Genomic DNA, 14,782 nt, shown 5'->3' with positions numbered 1-14,782 from the left:
CCTTGACAATCCAGAACATCTGAGCTCCATAAATTGAATTATCGTATGGAGAATATTTGTAATAGGAATAAGCAATATTTATATTATTTTAAACATATATAGTACTATTGTAGATTAGACAGAATTCTAATATAATATAAATGTCTAATCAATTAATATTTACATGAAAGATAGATGACAAGCAATTCTATCATAGTAAAGTAGGATGTATCATATATAAACCTCAGTAAAAGATTATAGCACACAGATATTTAATATATTCACCCTTATTGATGAAGTCTTTCAAAACTTATTATTTAATATAAACAGATGGTAATAATATTTTTACCTAATGTTTATAATACAATGTATTTTACTGGATATATCAGAAGTTATATTTCATTGTTTGCCAGCATTTAAGTAATCACTTTGTTTGTTGCTAACTTACTTAAAGCATCAAGTTTGCTTTATGTGAACATTGATGAAAGTTATATAAAGCAAAAACACAGGTGCTGGAGTGAAACAAAGCTGCAATTCTGTAAAGTCATTCAATAATCCATAAAGTGAAGCATCCAAACTCACAGCAGGAAGATCTTTTATTCATGAGACAGACGAAACATAGGTAAGCGCTTTCACCCCAAATGGCTTCCTCAGACCATAAAAATAAGATCATTCTTTCACTTTATAAAGGAAAAAAGGTGCCAAACCCAGCCCATCTAAACATGTAAAATCAAGTAACACTTATTAAAACAATTAATGAAATGCATCAACATCAATAATATAAAATCAACCATATATAAATACAGACACCAGATGTATAGGTAGCTGACGACAATATGAATTCATATAACTAACAACAATATAAAATAACAATGCATTCTTAGATGTTGAGACATATACCAAAGTACATGTATCTCTATCCAATACATATAATAAAAACATCCCATCTAATAGAGCATATATAGATTATTTAAAATAACAAATCTACATTACTATGACTGTTATCAAAAACAAGGTGGAACACTCATCAAAGCCCTCTGGACTTCAGGAAGGGCTTCAATGACGTCTTATCATTGAGTCCTGGATATAGATCAGCCCTCAACCTGATAATCCATTTCGCTTCCTGTGTCTCAGTCCAATTCCTCACATCTCCACCTCTAGGGTTAACTGATACAGTCTCTATAACCCTAAACAAGAAGATGTGAGTCTCATCTGTATCTCTAACATGTTTAGAGAGGGCATTACCCACAGATCCTATCCTAATCTGATATAGGTGTTCTCTGACTCTGTCCCTTAGTTGAACCATTCTCCATCTATGTGGAGAGGTTTTTACGCCCAGTTGTGGATGCCAACAGTTATGCTCTAAAGGATACTGTGAATCAAAAGAGAAGACATTATTCTCTAGTACCACTTCCAAGAACAAGACTAGTAAATCTCTGACTGAATCACTAAGGTCAGTGGGACGCTCCAAATAGTCATACACCCTCTGTATCCCTTCATCATTAGGGATCACTGTAAAAAGTGAGTGAACATCCATTGTGACCATTAAAAACTGAGAATCAAGAGATCCGTCCTTCATACAGCTGTACACATCCAGTAAAAACTGCTTAGTATCCCTTAGAACATAACTGTTGGCATCCACAACTGGGCGTAAAAACCTCTCCACATAGATGGAGAATGGTTCAACTAAGGGACAGAGTCAGAGAACACCTATATCAGATTAGGATAGGATCTGTGGTTAATGCCCTCTCTAAACATCTTAGACATCTTCTTGTTTAGGGTTATAGAGACTGTATCAGTTAACCCTAGAGGCGGAGATGTGAGGAATTGGACTGAGGCACAGGAAGCAAAATGGATTATCAGGTTGAGGGCTGATCTATATCCAGAACTCAATGATAAGATGTCATTGAAGCCCTTCCTGAAGTCCAGAGGGCTTAGATGAGTGTTCCACCTTGTTTTTTGATAACACTCATAGTAATGTAGACTTGTTATTTTAAATAATCTATATAGGCTCTATTAGATGGGATGTTTTTATTATATGTATTAGATAGAGATACATGTACTTTGGTATATGTCTCAACACCTAAGAATGTATTGTTATTTTATATTGTTGTTAGTTATATGAATTTTGTCGTCAGCTACCTATACATCTGGTGCCTGTATGTATATATGGTTGATTTTATATTATTGATGTTGATGCATTTGATTAATTGTTTTAATAAGTGTTAATTGATTTTACATGTTTAGATGGGCTGGGTTTGGCACCTTTGTTCCTTTATAAAGTGAAAGAATGATCTCATTTTTATGGTTTGAGGAAGCCCTTTTGGGGTGAAAGCGCTTACCTGTGTTTTGTCTGTCTCATGAATAAAAGATCTTCCTGCTGTGGATTTGGATGCTTCGCTTTGTGGATTTTTGAATGACTTTACAGAATTGCAGCTTTGTTTCACTCCAGCCCCTGTGTTTTTGCTTTATATACCTTATTGGCTTGTGTGTGGTGCACGGAGCATTTACTCCCTGGGCAACTACATTGATTAAAGTTAGTGCATTTAATTATCAGTGCATCCTTCTTCCTCCGATTTCCTACACATAAGGATTTTATATCTGGTCATTTCTTATTATAAAATGAGTGAAATTATAGGTTAAAAACAAAACAATTCACATATTGTGATTAATGATTACAAATTCCCTTTCCATTTATAAATTGACATTTTATGGCATATACTGAAAGTTTTTAGATTTAAATGGCAACATTCTATTTTGTATAATCACCAAAGTTTAAACTGAATGATTATTGTCAATTTAATACTATTTGTTCAGAATGTGATTGCTACATTCTTTGACATTCCTAGTTCAGGCTTCTATTGTTTCCTTTGAACAAATTTGTCAGTTTGATGTCGTGTATAAAACATTAGTTAGCTTGCTAACAGCTTAAGTATTATGCATGGTCAATATGGGTTACAAAACCACAATTCAAGTTAAAGCAATTATATGACTTGTTATGCACATTTACTTATATGAGAAAATCATCATGCTTCCCCTTGATGTTCAATATAGTGTATGTCATTTATGACAAGTTAAAACAGTAGTGTTATTATACACAAGCCCATGTTATTAAACTGAGTGTCTATTGTCAATTTAAAACTATTTGTTCAGAATATGATTGTTACATTCTGTGGCATTTCAAGTTCAGGCTTCTATTGTTTCTGTTGAACAACTTTGTCAGTTTGATGTCATGTATAAAGCATTAGTTACCTTGGTAACTGCTTAAGTATTATATATGGTCAAGATGGGTTACAAAAACTGCAATTCAAGTTAAAGAAATTACATGATTTGTTATGCATATTTACTTATATAAGAAAATCATCATGCTTCCCCTTGATGTTCAATGTAATGCATGCCATTTATGACAAGTTAAGACAGTAGTGTTATTATGCACAAGCCCATGCTATTAAAACCTGTCATTAATATCAAATTCAGCAGACTGCTTCATCTTATATGACGATTATATATTTTATGTCTAGATTTACTAAAATCATACATTACATAACTATTGTGTTTTTTTTTGGCTGTTGCTTAGTTATTTGAGAGACCACAAGCTGTAATGCTTATTATTACTATTAGCTCCTTCCATGAATGTTTATACAGTCCATAGACATTAAATTATGAGACCCTTCTAGTTTCTTATTTGTTATAAGTATATTTGCATCTTTACATACACACATATCAGTACTTCAAGCACGGGCAACAATGCCCATCCAGTTTTGCCAGAATACCATTCACTAGTTCATGTGGTATGTTTCCAGGCTGTTCTTAAAATATCCAAACCAGTATTTGTCCTGTCCATTTTACCAGTGTGTTCTGCAGTGACCACTCCACCAGTGAACCACTCAACACACCTTCCATTTCCACAGATATTTCTACGAAGGAAATCTGATGACTCTCTAGCACTTCCTGAGAACCCCAAACACCCCTAAAATCAGCTGTCCCCATATGCCCAACGTGTCTTAGTAAGCTCACCTCCCAGACTATTGCAAAGGGTACTGCACAAGACCAAGCACTCTTAGTCTTTCACAATAACTCAGACTTCCACTCTTATGTAAGTCCTTAATGTGTTTGGACCAAAATACATTTTAAATATAAAATTGTGCTTATTATTATTTATTTTTTTATCAAGAATCAACTTAATGAGCTAAACGAAGTCTTTGTCTTTGTTACCAAAGCAACCTGTAAGTATCTGTTTCTGTTAGTATGTCTGTGTACTGCATACCAGAAGCTTGTGATGCACTTGAAGCAAAGCTTCACTTCACTGCAACTTCAAGCCTAAATTCCCTCCCTTTCAGCAAGGCAGCAGTCAGGAAAACAACAGAGAGCAAACAGATAAAAAAAACTCCCAACAAGCCGCCACAACAAGAGATAACATATTCTTCCAGCCTTCCCACCTCTCACTCAGCAGATGTATAAACAAACTATACTTTTCCAAAATATCCCAAATCACAGTTTTATCTACCCCCTTCCCCTGGATCCAGGCTAAAACACCAAATGTCTCTTCCTAATACACAAGTATCAGTAAACCTTGATCACAAGCCGCAACCCACAGCTTCACAGAGATGAAAATGGCAACATACAACAGCTGCTAGACACAGCTGCATCCACACACACCATGTCAGGCTTACTCAAACAGCACTCAAAGCTATGATACCTGCCATAATTGATATTAACTATGTTTAGACAGAATAATAATGACATTTGTACTAGATGCCAGACATGGCTGCATCCACGCACACCATATCAGGATTGATCAAACAGCACTCGAGGCTATGATACCTGCCATAATTGATATTAACTATATTTAGACAGAATAATAATAACATTTTTACTAAGAGCTTGCTACTATTATTTAACCTGGATATACATGACATTTCTAAATCATACTTTAAGTGAAGAAGGCATTAGTCACCTTGACAGCATTTTTTTAAACACTCTGCTGTTACTGCTGTTATATATGATGTTAATTTGTTACATTTGAGTCTGAACTCTGATGAATGATACTTTGTTGAATAAGTTAATTAATCACTTAAATTATTATAAGTAAAATCAATCAAAAATGAACAAGATAAGTATTCATTGAGTTCAAGTAGGGGAATAGAAACTTCTATGTTTGTATTATATGTTGCTTTGTTTGGCTTATATATAATGTAAATTGTAACCCATCTTGACCTATCTTTGTTTGTGAAGAATTATTGGACTCTTTGAACATTCTGAATAAATCATTACTGTTTCTCAGTTGTTTAAGAAACCCTCCTTTTTTTAAATAAAAACAGTTGACAAGTGATGTACCATATCAGTTGATAATTTGAGAGATGTAGTTGTAAGAGTTATTTTTTTGGGACAGCTATCTTGGAATCAGTTTTTTGTTTCTTCTTTCTTGCATCAGTCCAAGGATTTGTTGCTTTTATTCTTTTAAGAGTAGGGGCCATCCATTCCATTTCTTTTGGGATGACACTATGTTGTTGTTTATGATGAATATAGTAGCTTCTTCTAAGCCATTAAAGGTTCTCATCTCATTGGCAAAAAGTATTTTTATCTTGGCTGGAAAGGCTTTAATGTTGTTTTGTTTCAGCAGTTTTATTATTGGCTGGACTTTTTTCCTTTGTTCCAGTATTCTGGAAGAATAATCACTGTCAAATGTTATCAGGCTTTGATTGTATTTTAATGGTGGTTTTCTCCAAGCAGATTTTAATATTAGTTCCTTGTCCAGAAATGAAAGAAATTTTATAACTATGGATCTAGGTGGAATATTTGTTAAGTTAGAAGCAGGTTTCTTCAGTGCTCTATGCGCCCTTTCAATTCCAAATGAAAGTCCCTCTTTCAAGTCTAAAAATGCAGGAATTCAGGTTGTTAAGAAATGAAATAATGTCTTCACCTTCAGCGTTTTCAGGCAGAACAAAGATCCTTATCTTGTTTCTCCTTTCCCTGTTTTCGAAGTCATCTATTTTGTTAAGCAGCCGTGCATTCTGTTTAAGCAGAAATTCTTTTTGGAATTCTTCCTCTTTGAGTCTCCCTTCAATGTCATTTAGAGAAGTCTCTATATTTGTTATTTTTGTATGGTGTTGCTGTAATAGTTCCTTAAGAGTATTAGTCTGTTTTTGAGAATTTAATTTGAAGTTTTCTAAGTCATTTTTAAAGCCATCAGTTTCAAAGATAATTCCTGTAAGGTAGATGTCATGAATTGCAGTTCTTTTTTCAAAGCAGGCTCTGGGTGAGAATTCCTTGAGTTGTTCATATTCAGTGACTGAATATAGTTCCAAGTTACTTGACAGGAAAATTTTTGTATATCTCCACCAAAATTGATATTTATGCAGTTTAGTAGTTTATCTATAGATTTCTGATGTTTTAAACTTGAAAATAACATTTTCCTATATTATTATTCTAGTTTATGAAGCTCTCAAAATTCACTGCTCTCAGTTGGCCATCTAGGCTCCGCCCCCTCTTTTTGTCTTGTCTTGATGGTGTAAAATCAACCTGCTGTTGTAACCGAATCAAGCATTCTGCATTTAGAATAATGCATTTTCTACGTCCTGCTGTCCTCCGGCAATTTAGTGATGCTGACAGAGATGTACATGACCACTGACTAGTTTTCAGTCTAGTCATCTAAAACACTCCATAGATGAAAACCAAGGTCAGTTTCTGCCTGATAAAGGGATTTTTCCCCCAAACATCTTTACTAAATTTACACACATAACAAAGGCAATCTTACCTTTATATAAATGTTATCACTTTAGTTGCAAATTGTTTACACCACAGACACCATTGAAACAACTGCAATTGTAAACATTATACATCACTTATAAACCATCCAGTCATTGTCAGTTAAGCATTATATGGCTCAATCAAATCCTGCCTCTTAAACCTCGTTCCAGCTCTGCATATATTGTTCCTACAATTCCCATTTTTTCCTATGTAGTTTGCTCCTTCCCTTTTCTAAAGATCCCAATTCCAGTTGTTTTATCTTTGTTACTATATTCACTACTTCTAGTAAAGTTGGTCTAGACTTTGTTTTCCATTTTCTAGTAATTGCTTTTTTGTCAGCCACCATAATTAGACACAGCAAGGCTTTACTATGTCCAGGCAATTCTGATTCTGTAGCATAACTCAAAAAAAATAATCTCCCCAGTCAGTCCAATCTGCTTCCCCAGCATCTCTGACAGAGAGGTCAGCTGGGAATCCCAAAAGTCTGCCAGCTCATCACACTTCCAAAAAACATGTTCTGTGCTTCATCTTTCTTGCCTGTCATACCTCCAACATTTGCTTTCTCCCTGCGGAAAAATTCATTGGCGTCTACTTAGGCTATAAATATACCTATGTAAACACTTTCAGGCAAAGATACTAAATCTTCTAGACTTTGTTACATATTTGGAAGATATAAATATATCCCCCATTGTCTCTTTGTGAATTGCTTATCCAGTCTCTCTTCCCAATTGTGATGCCCGTGCACTGGCCGGTAATCAAGGAGCCTCAATCCTCACCACTAGCACAAGTGAGTGGCGTCCACATTGGGGGGATAACAAGTAGACACACAGTAAAGTACAATTTCCCTTAAGAGCACACAGAGATCACAGTCAGTCTGGTGCTGGATTCTCCCTTTCTCTCCAGATCCCCAGTAAGACTCCCCACTGGCACAGCTATAAGGTTCAGATCTCAGCCGAGTAGTCAAGCCAAAACCTCCAGTACCCTCTCTGTCCAACCAATGGTTTGTGTCCCTGCCCAAGTAGCTGACAAACACACACTTTGAGATTTGATTTATATACAAACAGACAGATACTCCTGGGGAAGGCTGGCACAGGTTCACTAGCTAACCACCTTCTGCCCATGCTATAAGGTAGTACCCACTGCCACCAACTACTCATCAGCTACTCTAAAAGGCCCTTACCAAAGGGTGTCCATTTCTATTGTGCAATGTTACTGATATCCAAATAGTAAGTGTGACCAAGGCCAAGGCTATTCTAGAGTGGCCTGTACAGTATCACCAAATACATGCAAGTACTTTAAGAGATTAAATTGTCTCTACACAAAACAGCCACAGTTAAAAGGTTTAAATTTATTTAATAATAAATAAGAAAAACACAAGACAATATTTATTAGCTTAATGCAATGACATCAGAGTTCAGAAATCACAAGAAATACTTTAAAATAACATAGTAGGACAGTCAGCATAAATATAGAAAATATCTAAACTAATCTTACTGTATTTCCATCTGTTTCTAAGAGAAATCACTGTACCTAAATAACTTACTTACAGAGCAAGGCAAAGTGCTGGTGAGTTGATGTGCTCATTTTCAGATAAAAATACAAAATGCAATCTCTTTCTCTTGAGATAGTTCTTAAACTGATAATACACATTACTGCTGGGTCATTTCAGATTACATCATTCTTGTCACTTCTGCTTAAGTTTCCCAGGCTCACAGAACTTAAAATTTAACATTTCTTTGTGAAGTCACAGAAATAAAAGACACTTTACATGTGAAACCTAGTAATTATCTCTGTCTTAAGACAATAGAAAGAAGCTCCTAGCCCAGACATTCTGTCTCTTAGCTTGAGATCAAACACAGTCATAAAATTATTTTTTATGAGCTTATTTTCTTAGATTTTGCAAGTTAACTCTATATGTCCCAGTTTTCTACCAAGAAAACATACATTACATCGGCATAGAGTTTATACACATTTCTGCTTTCTTCCAGCAGGCTGCACTGTGGTTACATTTCTGAAGCTCAGCACATAACAGTTTTCTTACATTTGTAAAACAAGCCTGTAGATCACATTAATATTTTCAATGACCTAGAATTATTTACAAACTTCTATCACCCCCCCCCGAGAACTCAAGCTGGGTTTTCAAGTGGCCTTGAGAAATGCTGCTTGAGAGGGTTGAGTCTATCTGGGTATACCTTACCCCATTCGCCATCTTGAGAGCTCATTTATGTTGGCATTGCTAATTGCACTGCAGTGCTGCACTGACATATCATACGCTTGCATCCCTAGGCTCCACCTTAGTAACTTGGCATTTTGCTGGCTGGCTTGATGTAACCATGTTAGGAGATTGTGATCTGTAACTATAGTGAATTTTCTTCCATACAGATAAGGCTGAAGATTCTGTAGTGCCCACACTATGGTTAGACATTCCCTTTCTACAGCTTTATAGCATTCCTTCCTGGGTTGAAGCCTAGGACTGAGATAAACCACCAGGTGCTCTTCTCCCTCTGAAGAAATGTGGCTAAGTACAGCCCCCACCCCATGGTTTGATGCATCCACTTGCACAACAAATTCTTTGCTGTAATCTGGACTGGCTAATATAGGGGGCCATTTCAACGCTTCTTTAAGCTTCTGGAATGCCTGCTCACATGCTGTGGTCCACAGTACCTTATCTGGCCTGTTTTTCTTTGTCAGGTCTGTGAGGGGAGCAGCTATGATACTATAAATGGAGACAAACTTTCTGTAGTGCTCTGCTGACCCTAAAAATTCCTTCACCTGCTTTTTGGTAACAGATGCAGGCCATGCCTGAATGGCTTCACCTTTGGCTGGTTCTGGCCTGATCTTACCACTCCCCACTCTATGTCCCAGGTAGGAGACCTCTGCTATACCCACATGAAATTTGCTGGGCTTAATGGTCAACCCTGCCCTTTGTAGTCTGCCCAGCACCTGCCTGACATGCTGAAGATGCTCTTGCCAGGAATGGCTGTAGATGGCAATATTATCTAGGTAAGCAAGGGCAAAATCTCTTGCTACTGCTAGGATATTATCTACCAGCCTCTGGAAAGTTGCTGAGGCATTTTTCGTCCCAAAGGGCATCTTTGTGAACTCATACAAGCCAAAAGGAGCAACAAAGGCTGATCTCTGTCTAGCACTAGGAGTCAAGGGCACCTGCTAAGATCAATGGTGGTAAGATACTTAGCCCCACCTAGCTGCTCTAGGGCTTCATCTGTCCTAGGCATGGGGTAAGCATCTGACTCTGTGTGACAACTTAATTTCCTGTAGACCACACAGAACCTGGTGCTGCCATCCTTCTTTGGCACCAGCACCACTGGGGAGGCCCAGGGACTGTTGGACTCTTGAATTACCCCTAGTTCCAACATTTCCTGTATCTTGTCACTCAGAGTCTGTTTGACTCTCTCAGGCACCCTATAAGAGGTCTGACTAATAGGCCTTTGGGGTCCTGCATCCACTTGGGCTGCACCAGGTGGGTGCACCCTGGTTTCCCAGTGAACATGTCCCCATACTACTGTAACACTGCTTCGATTTCTCGAACCTGGGTAGGAGATAGCTGCTGGAACATTCCTACCCCTTCCACTCAGGCATCAGTCCAAGCCTCACTGAGGAGATCAGTCACCAGATCTCCCACAGAATCCTTCTACAATCCACTGAAAATACTCAGCACAAGGGCCTCCCTATCATGGTAAGGTTTCATCATGTTAACATGGTACAATTTCTGTTCCTGCTTCCTCCCTAGCAGTTCCACCATGTAGTTAATTAACATCGCTGACCTTCCTTACCACCTTGTAGAGTCCCTGCCAGGCTGCTTGCAGCTTGTTATGTCTGACAGGAATGAGAACCATTACCTGCTGCCCTACAGCATACTCTCTAGCTCAAGCATTCCTGTCATACCAAATGTTTTCTGCTGTTGGGCTTCTGCCAGGTTCCCTGATCCTTGTCCTGAGGTTTAGGGCATATGCTACAACAGACTCCTGATGAGATTCACACTCACCCTCCCACTCATCTCGAATTAAATCTAGAGGCCCCCTCACCCTATGCCCATACAACAACTCAAAGGGTGAAAAACCTGTGGATTCCTGTGGAACCACTCTTTAAGCAAACAACAGATGGGGGATATATTTGTTCCGCTCCCTCTTAAACTGGTCTGCAAATACCCATAGCATGGGCTTGAGTGTAGAATTTAACCTCTCAACACCATTAGTCTGTGGATGGTAGGTGGTGGTCTTTAGGTGCTTCACCCCCACAGTACTTTCACAGACAAGCCAGTAGGTCTGACATGAAATTAGCACCTCTGTCATTCAGTATTTCATTTGGGAAACCTACCCTGCTGAAAATCTCTAACAAAGCATTTGCCACCTTTTCTGCCTCAATGGAGGACAAAGCCACTGCCTCAGGGTATCTTGTACATAATCTACTACCACTAGGATATACTTTTTCCCTGTAGAACTTGGGGTACTCAGAGGCCCCACAATATCCATAGCTACCCTCTGAAATGGCTCCTCAATCACAGGCAAAGGCATCAAAGGAGCTTTCACCTTGTCTCCTGCCTTGCATACCTTTTCGCACTGCTCACAGATCCTTCAGTACCATGTTACATCTCTGGAAATCCTAGGCCAATAAAAGTTCTGCATAATACATCTCTTTGTACATTTTATGCCCATATGACTTGCAAAGGGAATATCATGGGGTATGGCTAGAAGTGCCAGATGGTAGGTTCTAGGCACTACCAACTGCTGTACTCTCTCACCTTCTAGCCCTCCCTCAGGGGTCCACTCTCTATACAGTAACCCTTTACCTGGACCTTGTAATATAGGGTCTGAGAGCTGAACCTGTCTCAACTCTCCCTTTGTAACCCTTCCAAGCAGAAGTTTGGCATCCTCTGACATTGGTGCCTCCCTGTCACCCTGGGTACTACTACTCACCTCTACCTTTGCAGTCACTCTGTCCAAGGGAACATCAGTACCATCAAGCAGCTATGGTTCACCTTCAGTCTCACTGCTACAGGGTAGCTCCCTCCCTGAAGTAACCACCTCACCAGTCCTGATTGCAAGTATGCGCTCTGTCTGGGTCTCCCCCAGGCTACCAGACCAACATGCTTGTCTCCAAGCCTGACTGCATGTAACTGCATAAACACATGGTACTGCCTCATCAAAATCCTTCCCTATCAGGATATCTGCAGGATGGTAGTTTGGTAACCCTGTTGTCTCAAGGCAACCTACTATTGGCATTTTGTCATTTCCACTTACTGGCTCTCTCACCTTTTGTTCCCCACCTTGCCTCCGTGGACATCTATATGACACATGGCCCAAATGGTTGCATTCAAAACATTTAACCCTAGGTCCTGGCTTCCCCTGCTACTGGCAGATTCTGTTAGGGCAGTCTGAGCTGCCCACCATGGGTTTTCTTAGACCCATGAACAGCACTGGGTGTCCCTTTCCTGTGCAGGGATACCCTGCTTGCTAGGTATAGGTCTCCCTTCTTCCCCAACTCATCTGCAATAGAGCATTGCCTATTAGCTGGCTAGATCCTCATGTCCTCAGGCAAAGTGCTAAGGGCTTGTTCCCTCATCAAAAGGTCTGCCAGACCTTCAAAAGTGGTGACCTGACATCCACTTACCCACCTATGAAAATAAGTGCTCAGTTCAGCAACATATTCACACACACTTTCATCTGCCTTGCCCTAAGCTCACAAAATCTTTTCCTATAAGCTTCAAGTGTTAGCTTAAAAAATTAGCAAACAGTTCTTTACAACATTATAGTTTAAAAAGTCAATGTCATATAGTTTGGACAGAACAGTTACAGCTTTACTATGAAGTAAGGGGGTCAGGAACCATACTCAGAGCCTTTGGTCAACATCATACTGTTTATGTACCCTCTCAAACATATGAATGAAACTATCAAAATTATCCTCCTCTGTAAACTGTGGAAGAAATTTACTGACATTTATTGCTTCTGGAGTTCAGTTACTCCCTTCCCTATTACCTCCATGACTCTGGCAAAGAGTCAGCATCTCCTTTTCATGTTGCCTCTGCCTCACCTTCTCCTCAGCTTCCAGGCATAGCAGTCTCTCATTCTCGTCAGCCTGCAGATATCGCAGTTTCTCATTTTCTTCACTCTCTAGATGCCTCAGACTCTCTGCTGCTTCTATTTCCAAATGCTTGGCCTCCAACTCAAGTCTCTTTAGCTCCAGACAGATTTTTAAGTCCTCTGTAGAAAGGTTGAGCTGTCCATTCTCTGAGTGTTGTACATCTCCATGGCCAGTCTGATCATCCTCTCTGATACAGCTGTGACTAAAGCTGCAATCATGTCTGCTTTAGTCAGGTTTCCATGCACCAGTCCTTTAGCCTGGCACACCTCAGCCTTGTCAGCTTGCCATACTCCTCTACTGACATGCTTGCCTGCTCTCTCTGACTAACTAAGATAACAAAAGAAATAAAACAATTGTGATCTGAACTCTGAATGTTCACTGTGTGGCTGATTTAGACTACAAAAACACCTTCAGTGATCACTGTACACAAGCTACAGGAATTCACTATCCACACCACTATAAGCCAATTAATATGTGATGTGGCTAACTCACCACTATCAAACAATTAATATTTGATGTGGATATCCCACTACTGCTAAACAATTAATATGTGACACTTGTGCACTGGCCCAGTAATCAAAGAGCCTCAATCCTTCCAATGTGGATGCCCCTCACTGGTGCTAGTGGTGAGGATTGAGGCTGCTTGATTACTGGGCCAATGCACCGACATCACACCAATCCTTTCTAAGCTCCTCTGATTGATTCTTATAATTATCATGCAATATTTTATATTCTTTACTAATTATTCATTTTTAAATGGTAGCTTCTGTTCTAAATTCTATTAAAAATTATACCAGTGTTGTTTTTTCATTTAGGATCCCCCTATTTCTTTCTCTTTACTTATACTCTGATATCAATCCTTGATAGGGAAGGTCTCGGACCTGCAGTCCAAATAAATTCTTCGCCTCTTCCCATTCTATTACCTTTCCCTTTCTAGTTATTTGCTCCCAACACTTTGGTTCCTTTGCCAGTTTTCTCCAATAAATTCCAGCCCCCTCTTGCCTATTATCTGTATCACTGACCACAGTCAACCCTATCAGCAAAATCTCTTTTCTCCATTCTCATGCTGGTTTGGTTCTTAGAAGACTTCCTTCTGTTTTATGAATATAATACTCTGTATGATTTTGTTTGTTCTCCTTAAGAGTCTGCATCCAAAATCCCAGTCACTCCTTACTTCTTGAGCTTCCTACCTGTGTCAGCATCATTCCTTTCCACTTTGAATTATAGTTTTCTGCTTGTGCTATGTATAACAACTTTAACTGTGTTGCTCTAAAACACACTCTCAAATTAAGTAATCCTAGTCCGCCTTGTTCTGTTGGTAGAATCAGCTTATCCCACTTGATCCTTGCTGTCTTCCCTTCCCAGATGAAATCCTTCAACTCTTTTTTAATTGCTATCCACAATTTCTCCTCTGGTTGATATAAGTATGCCTGACCTGTGTATAAGACTAAAGGGACTAAAAACATTTTAATGGCTTGTATTTTAGTATCCATATCCATATAATAAAACTTCCAGTTTCTCAATTTTTGTATTATCTTCTATTTAGTCTCTTCCCACATATCATTAGCTGCCAACACAGAGTCATTTCTAATCCATACTCCTAAATACTTCATTTTATCACGTCCCCATAAATATAGATATTGTTGGACCAATTCGTGTGTGGGTACATAATTTACCACTATTGCCTTTGTTTTAGCTTCATTAATTTTGTATCCCAAGAAGATTTGAAACTGTCTTAAAATGTTCCACAATACTGTAATTAATGCCCCTTTATGGTTTTGTCATGTATAAAATAATATCATCTGCAAATATAGCCAGCTTTTCCTGACTACCATACCAATTATATCCTTGAATTTGTGAGTCTCTTATTTTCTTTGTAAATGGTTGTAAATATAATTCAAAAAACAAAGGGGGAAGTGGACACCTCTGGTTCCTCTACTCAAGCAGAAAT

The sequence above is a fragment of the Protopterus annectens genome, chromosome 2.part0, assembly GCF_019279795.1.
Source record: "Protopterus annectens isolate FY-2018-M chromosome 2.part0, PAN1.0, whole genome shotgun sequence".
Taxonomy (NCBI): Eukaryota; Metazoa; Chordata; order Ceratodontiformes; family Protopteridae; genus Protopterus; species Protopterus annectens.
The sequence above is the reverse complement of the archived record's forward strand: the minus strand, read 5'-3'. Positions refer to the sequence as shown.